The following is a 16,645-nucleotide window of genomic DNA, read 5'->3' as shown; positions in this document are numbered from 1 at the left end:
AGGAATTTTGGTTCTTGCTGTTTCTGCTTAATGTGCCGCGGCCTGGCTATGGTGAGCCGCAGCCTGAGTGTGTTTCTGGGAGGAATTATGCCTCTGTCTGAGGGTGAGCCGCGGCCCATCAGGGCATTTTTGGCCAGAAATGTGTTTTTAGCTTGAGAATGCTTGCCATAGGCCTCGGGGTTGATCCTACTACTTGGTTAAGTGTGGATTGATGTCCCGGAGGCTAGATTTTGGTTTGGGAACCTATGTTGATTATTTTCATTGATGGTATCCTATATTTGGTTATGACTAGGTGACCACTAAGGGACTAAAAGCTGATCGTTCTCAAGGGTCGTTCTTTTAATCATTCTAGCTCGACTTTGAGGTAATAAAACTACACCTTGTATATATGTATGACATGCATGGATGTTCTTGATTCATGTCGGTTGATTATTATGTATGACATGCATGGCTATTCTTGATGCATGTCGGTTTATTATTATCTATGACATGCATGGTTATTTCTGATGCATGTTGGTTGACTATTGAACGTGACATGCATGGCTAGTGTTGGTGCATGTTGGATTGTTGGATATATTGCATATGATGCATGAGAAACATGTGATTAGGACATGCTTTGTATACTGGGTATGATATTGTTCAGAGCTTGAGCCTCTGTGGTTGTACATGGTCCTAATCGTACTGGTATCTGTTTAGTAAGCATGCTGAATACCTTGTTTATGGATATTGAACATGTGATATATGTTTGGTGGCATGACTTGCTTGTGTATGGCACTGACTAGTCAGGGATCGACTCTAAAGTCGAAGAACATGCATTGAATGGCTCTATGGCATTAATGCTAGACCGACCCTAGGGTCGAAGAACTTATAAGCGCTTGCCTGGTCTAAGACCAGATGATCATAGCCAAGGTATATGACCCCGGTGAATATTTGTCACATGGCTGGGGGACGCTGTCCTTAGTTACGACTCTAGAGTCGGAAGGATGGTTATGTTGGTGGCCTTTCACCATGCACCTATCCTGATCAAACTTATGAAGGAGCCACTTATCACTTAAGCCCTGTTGACCCTATCGTCACACGGCCAGAGGGAGCTGTGCCCACTTTTGTGACTTTTGCTACAGTTACCTATTTATTTTGGACTGATAGTCCTGGATGATTATTATGATCACTATTGATATTATATCATGCTTTATTGTGTTTTCTTGCTGGACTTCGGCTCACGGGTGCTATGTGGTGCAGGTAAAGGCAAGAGGAAGCTGGACCATCCTTGAGTTGGAGAGCTTAGGTGATGATGTGTACATATGCAGCTGCTCGTCCGCCACGGCCGAAGTTTAAAGAAGAACTAGGGTTAAACCCTGTTTTGCCGCTTAGAACGGCCTGTTATAAATATTTTCTGTAATAGACTCTGAAACTATATTTTCGGGATCCCAATGTATATATTAAACGTTCTAGTGAGACGTTACATCTTAACCAAAATTTTTAATCCCTAAACCGCTAATCATACTTAGTTAATGATTTTGGCCAAATAACTCGATTAGCGAGTTTAGCACTGTTTACAAGGCACACCGTAACGGTCCTTGGAGTTGGGGCGTTACAGAGCATATTCGAGGCTACACACTCCTCGAGCTTTCGAGGTCATCATTTACAGCAAAACGATCCGACTGAAGGATCTGATGACGACCGTACTTATTTCGAGCTTACACCTAACGAGCCTAGATTTTGGGATCGTAATTCCTCAACCCCGAAATCTGGGTATAACAAAATATAAATGATAATTTTTTTAATAAAAATTAAGATTATGTATTATATTATTATTATTATTATAATGATATTTTATAATATTTAAATTTATATTAATATAATTATTAAATATATAATCTTGTATTAAATATTATTATAATAATATTTTTATAATATTTGAATTCATATTAATATAATTAGTTAAAAATTATGATTATATATTATATACTATTATTATAATAACATTTTATAATATTAATTTGAATTTATATTAATATAATTATTAATTAGTATTATATATTGTTATAATAATGATATTTTATAACATTTGCATTCGAATTTAATTTTATATTAATATAATTAATAAATATATATTTTAAATTTATTTTAAAAATATATTTCATTAAAGATTTTCAATATTTTATTAAAGTTAACAAAAAATTATATTAAAATTATTTTTGTTATCTACTTTCATTATATATTACTATTTCCAAATTTGTTTTACCAAACACACATTTTTATCTAATAAAACTCTCACCAGTCTGGTTGATAGGACGGACAACTGTACGTGAGACTTTTATGTGCACTGTTAATTAATTTGTCTGGTCAGCTTAATAAAAAAATCTAAAATCACATAATGTCTATCTTAATTAAACCATATACCACCCTTTTTTTTTAACTTTGCTTATATATGTAAACATCGATATTATAAATAAGAGTAATCACACATGCACTCCTAAATTTGCATACTGAAATTACACCGTAGACATTTTTAAATGAGTCTATACAATATTTAATTGTATAATTGAGATTACTTATAGTGTGTAGTGTAATTTAAGTGTGCATACTCTATAAATAATTGTTTTGTAATCTTAAAGGTAAAATTTTCAGATATATAAATAAATAACACCATACAAAAAAAAAAAAAAAAAAAAAATCTTTATGGTCTCATAGCAATAATCACACGAAAGTTAAGTAAATGAAACAAACCCATTACGTAGAGTATATTAGTAAAAAAATCATTGGGAATACATATATAAATAAACTTATCATAGAGATAAAAAATAGAACAAATTATAACAGTAATTATCCATCTTTTTGTAGATTTTTATATCATTCTAATTGATCACATACACAAATTAAACATTAATTATTTAAGAAGAGAATCCAAGAGACAAACAAATTTTAATGGGATTCAAGTACCGTATAAAGGTCTACTGTGACAACATTTGTCGCCGCTGTAGGTACAAAAATCGTCCCATAAGTTATTTAAAGACAACATGTCGACGCAAAAATGTCGTCGTAGTAGATTCGTATTTGTAGGGACCAACTGCGATGACAAATAATATCGTCGTTGTAAATGTGTTCTATAGCAGTGATATGTCGGTCACAATAGGATATTTTATTTTTTGGAAAAACTTGCCTTATTGCGACGAGATGTCGTCGCTGTAGGTTGGTGGAATTTTTTAAAACTTTGAATTTGAAAAAACCCTACTGTGACCACAAGTCGTCGCAATAGGGTGGAGCAGACACTCCCCCATGTCGTCGTTGTAGGGGAAGTGAGCGCTGCGACGATTTGTGGTCGCAGTAGGTGCACGAAATTTGAAGGTTTCATATTCTTCAGTCACTCTATTGCGACATCGCTGTAGATTTTTTTTAAAAAAAACTTCAATCCAAAACATAAATTGTCTGTTTTTAATTATTTTGATAATAATAAATAATTTTAAATATTTAACAGAAATTATTTTATTATAAATATTTAACAAAAATTGTATTAATATGAAATAAAAATAAAAATATCTTAGTTCAACTTAGTACAAAAGTAGTATTGAAAATGTAAAACACAACACAAAATAGTAATAAGTTCAAAAGCATAACCAAAATAAATGTCATCTAAATCAAAGTCAATGTCTTCATCATTGTCGGGCTGTTGTGGTGGCTGTTGGGGTGGCTGTTGTGGTGACTAATGTGGTGGAATTTGGCCTGAGACTGGAAAGTTCGCCATCATATACTAGATCATATTCATGTCCAAGTTAACAACTTTAAATTGCATAACAAGATTGTTTGGGTTGGAAGCTTGCATAAATTGTTGCATTTGGAGAAAGTTGTTGTTTTAGGTCATGATGGCTTGACTGAAGTGTTGAACCATTGACTGGAAAGCCTCAGCTGGTACCATTGCAGGGCCAACTGTGGATGACGTAAATGGTGATGCCTCTGACTGGGAGGAGGCCCCAGTAGCAAGAGAATTAGTGCCCTTCAACTTGCGTCTAACACCTCATTGGTGGCCAAGACGTTCACCAAGTACCTTCGTGACTACTTGTGTATCATCGATAGTCACACTTCCTGTTGAAGATGAGGATTGGGATTGCGTCGTGTCTGAATTTCTTGCTTCAAGGCATCCTAAAATTTAGAAAAACTACAATTAGTGTATAATATAATACTTAATAAACATATATTGTAATGACCTAAATTTCCTAATAAAGCATAGGGCCTTGATTAGGAGGTCGGGAGAGCCATAATTGATTTATTATGCCATTAAATGATTATATGCATGATTATGTGGATTATATTATTATATGATGAAAAATGCATGCATGTGGGTCGACTTTTAATTATAAGGGCATTTTGTTAATTTGGCCTGTTGAGGGAAAATTTGTATATTTTCATGCATGTTGGCGAATTATGAGTAAGACCACATTATATGTGGATTTGTTCGAGCTTTTCGGCATGAGACGATCTCAGAATGCAAGTTATCGGTTTGGTCATAACAGGGTTAATTCGGGGCTCGGGGTGAGTCTCGGGGTAATTTAATGATTAGTTCATTGTCGGGAATTAAAAGGGTAATGGGATATGGTTTATTATTATTTGAGAATATTGGGAATAACAGGAATTGGAGAACGTTAATTATGATTAGCGGGATTAGATGGGAAATGACTATTTTGCCCTTGGGGGTTGTTAAGGAAAGAAGATGGGCTTGGGGGCATTTTGGTCATTTGACCAAGGGTTATATGTAACTAAAGAAGGCTGTAGAAAAACAAAACCAAAAACAGAGACCTTCTCTTCTTCCCTGATCATCTCTCTTCCTCTTCCTTCCTTTGGATTTTTGAAGCTAAGATTGAGGGTTCATGCTTGGGAATTAAGGTTGGAGGTTCTAGGCTTTTGTTCAGCCATTGATGGGGATGCAAATATGAGTTTAAGGTGAGGTTTCAGCTTGATTTTTCTGGTTCTTGCTCTGTTTTGAAGTTAGTTTTTGAGCTAGAAGTTTTGATTATAGAGGTGGTTGTTTGAGGTGAGTTTAATTGGTTTAAAGCTTAGGTTTTGTGGTTAAACTAGTGGATATGATGTATGAATGCTTGGTTTTGATTTTGGGTTGGTTTAATGGAGGTTTGGTGAAGGTTTTTGGCTGGTTTTAATGGAGGAAATGGTAGGGGTGCTGGTTCGTGGGGTCAAGTCATGACTCAAAAGGCCAAGTCGCGACTTGGATCCAAGTCAGAGGCTCCCTGGGCTCAGTGGGGGAGGTGCGCCGCGACCCAGCAGGGGTCAAGTCGCGGCCCACCCCTAGCTTCTCATGTTGGTGCTCTCTGTTTGAGGGCAAGTCGTGACTCACTAAGCCAAGTCGCGACCCACCCTTCCTATTTGAACTAAGAAGGGTTTTTCAAGGTTTTAGGCTCGGGATTTTAATTCTTAAGGCTCGGGATCGAATTTACTAATCGTGTTAGTAGGATTCGAGGTCCCGGAAGCAAGGTTTAGATTAGAAACCTTTTATTGATATATTTTATTTATGGAATCCCATATTTGGTTATGACTAGGTAACTGCTAAGGAACTCAAAGGACTGATCATTCTCAAATGTCGTTCTTTTATTATTTCTCTCTCGAACCAGAGGTAAGAAAACTGCACCCCATATGTGACATGCATAGTTATTATTGAGGCATGTTGAGTGATATATATATATGGACATTGATTTCATATCAAATGCTTAGCAAATCTTGCTTACTTCTGAATGGAACTGACCTATGAGTCAGGAATCAACAATGATGTTAGTATTAACTGTGAAGTTGTGACTGATTAGTTAAGTTCGGTAGTAGTACTGAGCACTGGTCGTATGGTATTGGCTTAAGAGTCAAGAATGGTATTAGCGTGTTTAACGCAAGCTGAAAAGATTAGATCTAATCGACATAAGCATTGAATGACTCATCATGAGCGTTAATGCTTGACCGACCTCAAGTTCGATGAAAATTAAAAGAGCTTGTCCAGTCTAATGGCTAGTTACTTAGAGTCAGGGCCAGAAGGCCTAGGTGGCTGCATTGTCATATGGCTATGGGCTACACGCCCCAGTATGATTATCAGAATGTCAAGTGTTAATTCACTCATTTGATTAGGGCTACATGCACTAGCATGATTATCAGAACCTCAAAGTGTTATTTACTCATTTGATTAGGGCTACGCGCCCCAGCATGGTTATCAGAACCTCAAAGTGTTAAATCACTCATCTGATTAGGGCTATATGCCCCAGCATGGTTATCAGAACCTCAAAGTGTTAAATCACTCATCTGATTAGGGCTACACGCCCCAGCATGGTTATTAGTTACTCAAGTTTTAATCACTCGTCTGATTAGGATTGACTTGATAGTCATCCATTCAGGAGCTAGGCATGCACATTATGATTTAGCTACATGTGTATTACTGTTCATGAGCATATTAAGTTTTCTTGCTGGGCTTCGGCTCACGGGTGCTATGTGGTGCAGGTAAAGGCAAAAGAAAGTTGGACCATCCTTAAGTTGGAGAGCATAGGTGACGATGTGTACATATGCGGTTGCTCGACTGCCACGGCCGATGGTTTAAAGAGGAACTAGGGTTAAACCCTATTTTACTGCTTAGTTCGGCTGGTTATAAATATTTTCTTGTAATTAACCTTTAATTTATATTTTTGGGATCCCAATGTATACAGTAAACGTTTTAGTGAAACGTTATATCTTAACCAAAAATTTTAACCCTAAACTGCTAATCATACTTAGTTACACGATTATGGCCAAATGACTCGATTAGAAAGTTTATCACTGTTTAAAATGCACCGTAATGGTCCCTGAGTAGTAGGGCGTTACATATATACAAACTTAGAAAAGAAAAAAAAAAGATACTTACATATGCATCCTTAGCATTCGCATTCACCCATCCATGTGTTGGATGATTGTGCATATCATGGAACGTGGTAATCAAGCTGGGCAGTTCCTTAGTTTTAGGATTTATCTTTTGAAGACATAATGTGAAAAAATATCAGTTGAATACTGAAATTATAAATAAGATATATAACTGAAAATGGTTAAAAATGTATACATGTTATTACTTACTTTCATAAATCGAGCAGAAGCGTCAGATGTTGATCCATAGAGACTTGGATACTTTTGTTTTGATATGTTGGTGGTATTTAACTTTGAGTGTACCATGTACTGTTTAGAGGTGAAAGTGCTGATACACTTTTTCCAATCTCTATTGTTCATCCCCCTCGGTGGATTCTTCCAGGTTGTCTCAGTCTCGATATCATCATATCTGCCATATTCATCGAAATATTTTTTTTCTTTTGTCCTTTTTTGTCTTTTTAGCAATTCTGAAACTCTCGCTCAATGTCGGTCTCTGTCACTCACCACTTGTGGAGATTTCCGGGGAGAATGAAATACTCCTTCAAAAATAACTATTAGATATTCGAAATTATATAAAACATCACATGTGAATTTCTTTACAAATTTACCTAAATTGTAGACATTAATAATGTCTTGTGCTTATCCTGAACACTCCGCCAGGAGTCAAAATACAACAGCACTTCCTGACCAATAAGGTTACCAAGAAGTCTCGTGAACAATGACCCATGAGTACTGTAACGCCCTGGATAGTCAAGACAGTTACACTATTTTTTTAAATAGTGCTAGACTTGCTAATAGAGTCATTTGGCCATGAACGTGCAACTAAATGTGATTAACGGCTTAGAGTTAAAAAAAATGGATGAAAGGATTAGTCATTTCATTTAAACGTTAAGTTCGTACATGGGATCCCAAAATAAATATTTACAAAGTCATTTACAGTTCCAAAGGGGTAATTACAACTCAAAAGTTACAACAGCCGACCTAAGCGGCAAAATAGAGTTTGATCCTAGTTCTCTAAGAGACCCCGGGTTCTCTAAGAGACCCCGGTTGTGGTGGTCAAGCAGCTGCATATGTACACGTCGCCACCGAAGCTCTCCATCTCATGGCTGGTCCAACTTCTCTTTCCCTTACCTACACCACATAGCACCTGTGAGCCAAGGCTTAGCAAGAAAACTTAAACATGCTCATAAGCAGTTAATAACATATTACATAATCATAATAAGCATGTCTAGTAGTAATAACCCTACTCATGCATGCACTCTATGCAAATAAGTGACTACACTATCACACAGGGGCCCGCTTCCCTAAATAGATGACTAATAAATCATACTGGGGGCCATGTGCCCTAGGATATGGGACTAATAAGTCACCCCAAGGCTCGTTGTCCTGTCCTTTGTATAACCAGTCTTGTACTGGCCCAGCGTACCTAGCGCTTTAATTTTCCACGACCATTGGATCGGACAAGCGTATAATGCACTCCTGATTAGGCTTAACAATATCGACCAGCGCTTAGCACGCTATTGACATCCTTGACTTATATAGTCAATGTTTTTCTCCACGATAACGCAAACAAACATACATTATGTAACAATTATCTAGATACAGAGCATTATACATGCTTAATCAAACAATCACAAACACAATCATAATCATGCTCATTTACAGGGGCCCAAACCCTAACCAAATCTTTATTTAAAAATCGGGCCAAGATCTAATCACATACATCACGTATTGGGTGCAGTTTTCATACCTCTGGTCCAAGCACCTGATAGATAAAACGACCCTTGAGCACGACCCTACCCCAAGCCCTAGCGGTAACTTAGTCACAACCATAAGTAATATCCTAATTAAGATTGAATCCCAAAAACACACTATGGGACGAATCCTGTGCTCTCGGGACTTTCAATCCCAACTAACAGGGTGGTGGAACCATCCCCCGAGGCCCCAAATTCTTGCCAAGCTCGTAAAATGGGGATTGCTGAAGTTGGTATAGCGCAAGGGCGCCCAAGGATAAGGCAGGGGCGCGCAAAAAAGTCAGAAAGCCCCCTAGGACCTCCTCTTCATAGCGTATCGATGCCCAACTCAAGGGAAGGGACGCCCTAACCCAAACAAAGAGCCCCAAGCCCTCCCCTGCATGGCGTAGGGGCGCCCAATCACAAGGGTAGGGGTGCTACCCTGTAAACCCATAAATTTATGGGTTTTCCACCTTCGTTCTCTCCAAATTCAAACCACCAAAATCCAATCCAATTGCCAAACCCAACCATAAATAAGTTTCAAAATGTTACACCCAGATTTCGAGACCTGAAATTATGACCTCGAAAGCTGGACTCGTCAAGTATGAGCTCGAGATATACAAAACACATGTTTAAGGTCCAGTTGTCAAACCTCCAAAGCAAGATGGCAATCTCGAAGACATGTAACCTCGAGATTCTTTCCAGGCTCGAAAGGGCATAACATTGGGATACATCCGTTACTGAGTGCCTTCAAATCAAATAGTCCGAGCTTAAAGAGTGCAGGCTCGAAACATGACAACCTCGTTAGAATTTATCTGCTTCGAGCAGGTCTTGGAATAAGACGGCCAATTCATAACCTGCCCGTAAATGTTGACTGACACAATGCTAGTTGTTGACTTCGGAGATTTGATGAGTCATCTGATGTAACGCATTTTGTACGTCTAAAGATATTTATTGTTGTAACATCCCAACATTAAATGGATATTAACAAGTCTGTTATCCCTTTCCGGGTCTTCAGGGGGCGTTTCCTTATAAATAGGAGTTACAGCATTTAATATAATTACTTCAATTAATATGCAGAAGTATCTTCCCGAAATATGTGGGAATGAACTCTGAAAACTCTCTATAAATAGAGAGGTCATGAACACATGTAAAAAAAAGATCTTTTGATATCTTGAGAGAAATCTCTGGGTAATCTCTGATGTATTTCCAGAAAACTCCAAGCCTTAATAACATAGACTTGTAGACTAGGCAGATTTAACTGCTGAACCACGCAAAAACCTTGTTGTTCTATCGTATTATTCATTCGCACCATAGCTCATATTGTTTAAGTGCTCTATGTTTTAAGTTGATGAAAAACAATGTCAACAGTTTGGTGCTTTCATTGAGAGTAATAAGTAGTAAGAATCTGAGTCTAGTCATTCGAAGTAGCCTCCCTGATCAGCTATGGCCGCAAATGATCCTAATATTCCTGAAGAAGAAGTCAGCTATCCGCGACTCCCTGGGAAACAGCCGATGATGAATCCGGACCTAGAGGAGAGAAGTGAATCCTTTGACTCTCAAGGACCTCCTGCACCACCAGCCCCTAGGGACGACGAGTAAATGTACTATAATCCTGAGCGATATGTCCCCATTGTGGAACTTGAAAACTGACTGTTAAGAAAGTAGTTGGTGGAGGCCAAGAAGTGTAACGAGGAGCTAGCTAGATTGGCTGCGGAGGCACAGGCAGCTCAGCCCCAACCTCCGCTGGAAGTTCATGTTCCTCCCCGCAGGCCTCGTGGACGACCTCGCAGAAATGCTTCCATAAGGAGAACAGAGCAACCTCCACCACCGGCAGAACAACCTGCTCCCACAAGGCCCCGAAGGAACACCCAGGCTAGAGCTCCCGTTAACTCGACTGTCGAGTTAACAGCTGAAACTAGGAATAACCGAGCCCCCGCAGCTGCTCAGACTTAGAATCCTGGTAACGCACAGAACATTCCCAAGCCAGCACAGGCAAACTCGGGACCTTCTAGACCCCGAAATGGGTGGCAACCACCATCACCCATACGACACCCTCCGTCGCTAATAAGATATCCCTCACCTCCTCAGTGAAACACACAATCGACTCAAGGTGATAGGGAAAGGCGGGCTGGACTAAAGCAGAGGAATGGAGAAACTACTAGAGAACAGAGAGGTGCCCAGCTGCGAGAAGCAAAATGTCTCGGTCTCACACTATAGAGACAATACATCCTGAAAGGAATCCATCTCGAAACAACCATGCAACGAGCCTTGCCAGCGAAGGCTCAGGGGACACTAGATCAGTCAGTATGTATGATCAAGGATGCAGAAATACTGGGAATCAAAGGTACCACCCTGACTTACGGGAACACCTGAATCAAAATCGGGGTAACGGTAACCTCTCAAACCCAGACCTGAGAGATCGCCTAAATGGGCGCAATGATCCCATGCGAAGGCGTGAGCCTGGAATTATGATCAACGATAGTCAATTTCAGGTGAGACCCCCTGTGGATCCTGTCCAAGGAAGAATTGATCAACTAGAAATAGCATTTAGGCTCTTACAGAATGAGCGAGGTCGAGATCGAGACGAAGAGTCTGATGAGGAGCTTGAGCCATTTGCTCCCCACATTTTCAACACTCTGTTTCGTTAGGGGTTTCGGATTCCTCATGTCCCACCTTTTGAAGGGAAATCTGACTTGTACAGTCACTTAAGTACGTTTAAGACTTTTATAAGAGCAAGTAATGTGGGTTACGAGCTCAGATGCATGCTATTTCCAGCTTCGTTTGCAGGACCAGCAAAAAAATGGTTCGAAAAGTATAAGAGGCATTCAATTACTTCTTGGGATCAGTTGTCGAGAGATTTCAAGAAGCAATTTAGAGCCATGATCGGAATAAGGCCCGAGGCATCGGCCCTGAACAATGTCCGGCAACAACCAAATGAAACATTGAAGAGCTACCTTACAAGATTCAATCTGGAAGTCGCCCGAGCTCATGATGTAGACGACAGCAGTCATTTAATGGCTGTTTGAGCTGGGGTATTACCGGGAAGTCCCCTCTAGGAAGATATGTAGAGGAAGCCTATGAGGTCCATAACCGAGTTTAATCGGCGAGGTCAACGCTGAATATGACCTCTCAGCCCATAACTACAACAATAAACGTAAACTCTACCTCGACCTCGGCGGGCCCATCAGCCTCGAAACCTCCTGCAAAAAACCACTCCAAAAGGAAAAATAATGAAGGAAGTAACCCCGAGGCGGAAGGGGGAAAGGAAAGATATTTCTCCGTGTACGAAGTGTACATCGAGCTCAATGAGTATCAGGAGAATATTTACCTGGCTAATGAAAACCAGGCCCCTTTTAGACATCCAGACCCTATGAGGAACGAAAAATCCAAGAGAGACTCCATTAAATACTGCAGGTTTCACAGAGACACTAGACACATTACTAATGAGTGCAGGCAACTGAAGGACGAGATCGAAGGTTTGATCTCAAGAGGATACTTCAGGCAGTATGTCAGGAACCAGAACAATAATCAGGCTTCTACCAGCCAGAGGATAGCTGCACTACTGCCTGCCCAAACTAGCAATTCCTGAGCAAGGGAAGACGAGGAACCCCCTCTAATTGATGGAGAAGATGTCATAACCATCTCGGGCGGGCCTCATCTCGCAGGATCGGGCAAGAACGCCCAAAACCAATACGTGAATGAACTAAGAACTGGCGACGGGTCCCCTTATGAACCCGAACCCAAAGCTCCAAATTATCAAAGGATTGAATTTCAACCTATAACCTTTACTGAGGAAGATGCTCCCATGCCCAATTCCCTCACAAAGACCCACTGGTCATCACTCTTCAGCTCTCAAATAAGAGGGTTCACCGAGTTCTTATTGATAATGGGAGTTCAGTGAACATTTTCTATAAGGCCACCTTAGAAAAGATGGGACTCGCGCTTCGTGACCTAAAGGCCTGTGCAACGAAGTTGTACGGTTTTTCAGGAGAAGGGATTGCCTGTATGGTGTCCATCGAACTCCCTATGACCTTGGGAGACTTCCCAGTCTCAACAACCAAGATGATGGAATTCATAGTAGTGGACTTGCCATCGACCTACAACGTGCTGCTCGGGAGACCCGCCCTAATAGGGTTGGGGGCAGCTTCGTCTGTGAGGCATTTGGCCATCAAGTTCCTGACTTCTAGTGGCATCAAGACACTGAAGGGAGACCAACTAGCTGGGAGGGAATGCTATAGCATTTCCATTAGAGGAAAGAAGCAGACGAACGCTCAAACGCTCGTCATTGTTTAGACTAGGGATGGGATAGTCTTTGAAATAGATGAAGAAATCAATCCAAGAATAGAGGACCGAGCTGACCTCAAGCCATTGGAGGAGCATGAAGAGGTCAGGCTCGAAGAAGCAGACCCCTCGAAAACAGTAAATGTAGGGAAAAACCTTCTCGAAGAAAGGAAATAGCAATTAATTTGCTTTTTAAAAAGAACCAGTATGTCTTCGTATGGTCACATTCGGACATGATAGGGATAAGTCCGAATGTGGTGAGCCACACATTGAATCGACAAAAGCTTCCCTTCAAAGCAGCCAAAGCAAAGACTACTGGATAACGACAAGAAGAAGGCCCTTAAAGAGGAAGTCAATAGGTTGAAAGAAAACTGATTTATCAAGGACGCGTTTTACCCCGATTGGGTGGCCAACCCGGTACTGGTCCCGAAGCCTAACGAGACATGGCGGACCTATATTGATTACTCAGAACTCAATAAGGCCTGTCCTAAGGACTGCTTCCCTTTAACTCGGATCAACCAGCTCGTGGATGCCACGACAGGGCATGGACTTATGTCATTCATGGACGCCTATTCTGGATATAACCAGATTTCCATGCATGCCCCTGACCAAGAGCATACTAGTTTTATAACAGAAAAAGGGTTGTATTGCTACAACGTCATGCCATTCGGGCTCAAGAATGCTAGAGCCACTTACCAGCGACTCGTGAACATGATGTTCTCCAAATAGATAGGTAATAACATGGAAGTTTATGTTGACGATATGTTAGTTAAATCTCAACATAACAATAACCATGTTGATGACCTCGAAGAATGGTTTGTCATGTTACGGAGATATAACATGAAGCTCAACCCTCATAAGTGCTCTTTCGGAGTATCTTCGAGAAAATTCCTAGGCTTCATTGTAAATGCCCGGGGAATAGAAGCAAATCCAGACAAGATCCAAGATCTAATTGATATGCCCTCACCTCGGAAGCATAAGGATGTCCAAAGTTTGACTGGAAGGCTGGCGGCGCTAAGTAGATTTATTTCAAAATCTACAGACCGTTGTCTTCCATTTTTCAACCTTTTTAGGTGAGGCAAGAAGTTCGAATGGACAGAGGAATGCGAGTTGGCTTTTAAGGAGCTCAAGATGCATCTCCCAAAACCCCCCATCTTGTCAAAACCCATCACAGGAGAAGCTCTATACCTATGCCTTGCTACGACCGAGCACTCCATTAGCCCGGTACTCGTACGAGAAGAACAGAAAGTGCAAAGGCATGTGTATTATGTCAGTAAACGGTTACTGGGGGCAGAATCAAGATATCCCCTGATGGAGAAGTTAGCTCTCAGGTTAATCCACTCATCTCGAAAGCTCCGACCTTATTTCCAGGCACACCCCATCCATGTCCTGACCGATCAACCACTAAGACAAGTCTTGTCCAAGCGAGAAGCCTCAGGTAGATTATTTAAATGGGCCATTGAACTCGGAAAGTTCGAGATCACTTATCATCCGAGGACGACCATAAAAGGACAGGCCCTAGTGGACTTCATAGTGGAATGCACTGGAGTGACCAACGATGAAGTTATAACCCCGACCCTCTAGCTGTGGAAAATTTATGTTGACGGGTCTTCCAATGAGAATGGATCGGAAACAGGTGTAATTCTGATCACCCCAGTAGGAGGTCGATTTCACTCTGCCTTGAGATTTGACTTCGATGCGTCGAATAACAAAGCTGAATACGAGGCCCTAATGGTAGGGCTCCGTATAGCCAAGGAACTTAAGGCCAAAGAAATACATTGCTACAGTGACTCCCAGCTGGTGGTTAATCAAATTTTAGGAGAATACCAGGCTCGTGGTACGAGAATGGCTGCATATTTAGAAAAGAAAAAATCAGCACTGGAGCATTTCAAATTCTATGCGATAGAACAGGTCCCCTGGGAACAGAACTCGAACGCAGATGCTTTAGCCAGGCTTGCTACCTCTATCGAGATGGACGAACTGAATGTCGTGCCAATCGAACATCTCACGACACCCAGTATGATCGAGCCTGAGCAGGAATATGTTTGCATGTCAATTCTGAGCCAACCTGGATCACTCCGATAGTTGAATACCTTGAGACTGGCACTCTCTCAGAAGAATGAACCAAGGCTCAAAAAATGATGTATCAGATCCCCAGGTATACCATTATAGATGGAAGACTATATAGAAGAGGATATTCCATGCCGCTACACCTATGTGTGACCCCACCCGAGGCTAAGAAAATCCTAAAAGAAATTCATGAAGGATTCTGTGGAGACCATTTTGGGGGGCATAGTCTATCCAAGAAGACCATATGCCTGGGATACTTCTGGCCTACCATCAAAACAGATTCGTTCGACTATGTCAAGAAGTGTGATAAGTGCCAACGATTCGCTACAATTCCTCGAGCTCCACCCTCCGAGTTAACTATGATGACCTCCCCGTGGCCATTTGCGGTCTGGGGAATCGACCTCATAGGCTCATTGCCGACTGGCAAAGGCAGAGTGAAGTAAGTAGTAGTCGCCATACATTACTTCACGAAGTGGACCAAAGCTGAACATTTGGCGACAATCACCTCGAAGAAAGTCCTCGACTTCGTAGTGAAGAACAACATATGCCGATATGGGATGCCGAGGAAGATTGTGTCCGATAACGGTACTCAATTCGACAGCGATCTATTTACCAACTTTTGTGAAAAAGAATGGGATAATAAAGATCTTCTCATATGTGGCCCATCCCCAGGCAAATGGCTAGGTTGAAGCTGTAAATAAAACCCTAAAGAGTTCGTTAAAGAAAAAGTTGGAAGAAGCTAAAGGAAAATGGCCTGAAGAATTGCCCCAAGTCCTATGGGCATATAGAACCACGACCCGTACTTCAACAGGGCATACCCCATTTTCTCTAGCGTATGGTTGCGAGGCTATGTTACCAATCGAGGTAGAAATTCCCACAATTCGAGCCCTCGCTTATGACCAAGACTCTAACCAATCCTAACTCGAAGAAAGTCTGGACCTGATTGAAGAGAGAAGGAACGAAGCTCAGCTAAGAAATGTTGCATACCAACAGCGAGCTACCCAGTACTTCAACAAAAGAGTTCGAGATAGAAAATTCGGTGTAGCAGATTTGGTGCTGAGACGTGTATTCTTGGCGACATGGGATCCAGCAGCTGGCATGCTCGGGCCAAATTGGGAAGGACCTTACCAGATAGAATCAGTCATCTGACCCGGCATATACAAGTTGGAAAGAATGAATGGAAGTTTGGTACCACGAGCATGGAATGGCAAACATCTACGACCTTATTATCAATAGTGTAGGAATGATGTCGCCTATAACCATGAATGTTTGTCTATAGTATTTTCCTATTATTGAATTATTCGAATAAAGTTTGATTTCATTTTAATATGCTGTATTTTTTGCAATCTCTCTTAATTAAATAACCTATGGTCACACTCATAGGATATTAAGGGGGCATAAGTGGTACATATACCATCAGTTTGAAAAAATAAAATAGCATATACGAAAAGAATATAAGTGTTTGGATATAACCAAATGCACGAGCTAAGATAGTTTGGATATAACCAAACTATCAAAAACATATAAGTGTTTGGATATAACCAAATGCGCGAGCTAAGATAGTTTGGATATAACCAAACTATCAAAAACATATAAGTGTTTGGATATAACCAAATGCGTGAGCTAAGATAGTTTGGATATAACCAAACTATCAAAACATATAAGTGTTTGGACGTAAC

The sequence above is a fragment of the Humulus lupulus genome, chromosome 1, assembly GCF_963169125.1.
Source record: "Humulus lupulus chromosome 1, drHumLupu1.1, whole genome shotgun sequence".
In the NCBI taxonomy this organism is placed as follows: Eukaryota; Viridiplantae; Streptophyta; class Magnoliopsida; order Rosales; family Cannabaceae; genus Humulus; species Humulus lupulus.
The sequence above is the reverse complement of the archived record's forward strand: the minus strand, read 5'-3'. Positions refer to the sequence as shown.